Source organism: Hippocampus bargibanti, linkage group LG17, assembly GCF_051943395.1.
Source record: "Hippocampus bargibanti isolate YZ-2025 linkage group LG17, ASM5194339v1, whole genome shotgun sequence".
Lineage (NCBI taxonomy): Eukaryota > Metazoa > Chordata > Actinopteri > Syngnathiformes > Syngnathidae > Hippocampus > Hippocampus bargibanti.
The window spans coordinates 10,150,781-10,153,114 of record NC_142750.1 but is presented as its reverse complement, the minus strand read 5'-3'; the positions used below and the strand labels follow the sequence as shown (position 1 = coordinate 10,153,114).

Genomic DNA, 2,334 nt, shown 5'->3' with positions numbered 1-2,334 from the left:
AACAAGGCCGACACATGTCGCTCGACCTCTGAGTTCCAACATAAACGAAAATGGGGTAAAATATGAAAGGAAAGTCACGGGAAGGAGTTTGTCCCCGGGGCACCGTGGCGGCTCAAACCATGGTGCTTTTCTTCTCCCGGAAATCTGCCTGCGAGGGCTCATGGTAGGTGGCGATCATGTTGGCGGTATCCCAGCGTGCCACCGGCGCCGGCGAGCTCTGCATGACCACCAGGCGGATGGGCGACTGGGTGGGCTGCGGGTCCGGAGCGTACTCCTTGGTGGGGTCCTTACCGCGGCAGTCGTACATAATGCAGGAGATGAGGAAGACGAGGAGCAGGATGACGTAGCTGGCGATCAGGATGCACAAGTTAAGAGTGACGGGGTCGATCTCCTGGTAGTTTTCCAGAAAGCCCATGACGTCCGCCGCATACTGCTTCGACCGCCGCGCACTTGCTGGGAAGCTCAACCACGCAAGATGGTGGCGGCGGCGGCTGCCATCGTGCCGCCGGAGCCGTCTGGCTGCCTCGATCCTCTGCGTACCTTATTTTAGCGTCATCAAGACTTTGATGGACGCCACTCGTCCTGAGCCCTGATCGTTGGCTTGTTTTAACAAGTTAAGCCGCAACTCCGTGACAGATTCTCGCTTATATCATCCCCCTGGTCTGCGAGTGTGTGCGTGTGTGTATGTACAGTGTAATCTTAATCTCGATTGTGAGCGGGGATTGGCGACCGTCGCCATCTGGCGAAATTCCGGGTCAGGGTGTTGGAAAAGAGCTCAGGTTAGCATGCTAGCATGTAACGAAAGCCGTTCGAGCCTTCAGTCCATATCCATCTTAAGGTAAAATAGCGACTAGTAACAGTTTGTGTCCTACTGATTGAGATTTCTGAACGCTAGCCAGACAATTATATTTTACGAGGTTGACGCACAAGATCCTGATGAGGAATAACTGCCGTAGTTGACACCTAAGCACTATTATTTATACTATTGAAGTGCTAGTTGAATTTGATCTCTTTAGTAGTCTGTGTAGGGTCTCAGTCGTACAAGTGGTCCGTCGATGAAAAGGTTTTTTCAGCCGTCATCTGTACTTCTGTGAACGTGTTTTCGCTCCTCATCTGAAGAGCTTTTTCAGCGAACTAAAGTCTTTAGTTCGTCATTAGTTCACTGACGAAGCTCTTCGGATAAGGAGCGAAACGTGCGACACATTCAACGAAGTACAGATGACGGCTTTTTCTAGTACGACTTATTTATTGCAGAAAAGCGCGCCGATAAAATGCAAACTGAAATTGCTGGTCACAAGGGGCAAAGAAAAACCATGCATAAGATTAAAAAAAAAAAAACAAGGTGCACTGGGAAACCAAGAATACACAAATGAAATATCACAAGCCCAACAATATGAAACCAAAGCCCAAGATCAACAAAAGGCAACTATGAAAATACTTATTGCAATAGTTCATAAAAGCAAACCATAAACGAGATCGATAGATCGAGAATACAACAACCACAACAGTTATTAGCATGGTCAATAATCCGACAAGTAACGAAACAGCTTGGCAGTCCTGAAGTACAGTACATGATTGGTAAACGCGTAACAGGTGGGTCTGCCGGAGGGGAACGCCCTTCAGGCTGAAATGAAAAACTGTAACGACAACATGGATATTGAATTTCAAAAACAGCCCGCCGGGCATTGCAGCACGGAATGCGTTTTTCTCCCAGGGAAGTCACGTATCATCCCGCTCATTTTCCAGGCCTTGTTGAAGCTTCCTTGTGGCTAATTTTGGATTGAGGGCAGCAGGGGGCAGCATTTAGTAGCAGCAAATTTGTGACACGGTGCAATCAGAGAATGATGACCTCTTGCTGTTTTTCCTCCTGCTCTTTCCCACCTTTTTCTTCTTTCCCTTTTTTTCATCATCCTTGTCTTGTTCCTCCTCCTCTTCCCCCTCCTGCCATTCCAACCACATCTGGGACGCAAACAAAACCCTCATGATGTTCACAAAAGGAAATCCTGACAGCGTTTTCATCTTGGGGAGCACCACCCTTGGTGGCGTCCATCTTCCTGAGACCTTTCATGAGGTCTGACGTGTACCGCTGGCGTGCGCCAAATTGTCACAATTGAATTATGTGTCCAGCCAGCGGTTTTTTTTCCCCCTTCCTGACAGGCCACAAACTTTTCATCCTCAATCCTCATCTGTCTCCATCTCTTTTTTTTATCTTAATGAGGGAGGAACCCAATTTAGGATTGCTAACCGTAACCACAGTGTAGGCCAGGGGTGGGGAACCTATGGCTCGGGAGCTATATATGGCTCTGTTGATGATTGCATCTGGCTCGCCGATAA

The 2,334-nt window shown here is 48.3% G+C and overlaps 1 pseudogene; it reads right to left on the bottom strand.

The window, feature by feature from the left end:
* Positions 1-107: 107 nt before the first annotated feature.
* Positions 108-1,026, bottom strand: LOC148885669 (small integral membrane protein 36 pseudogene; annotated as a pseudogene).
* Between the last annotated feature and the right edge of the window lie 1,308 nt (positions 1,027-2,334).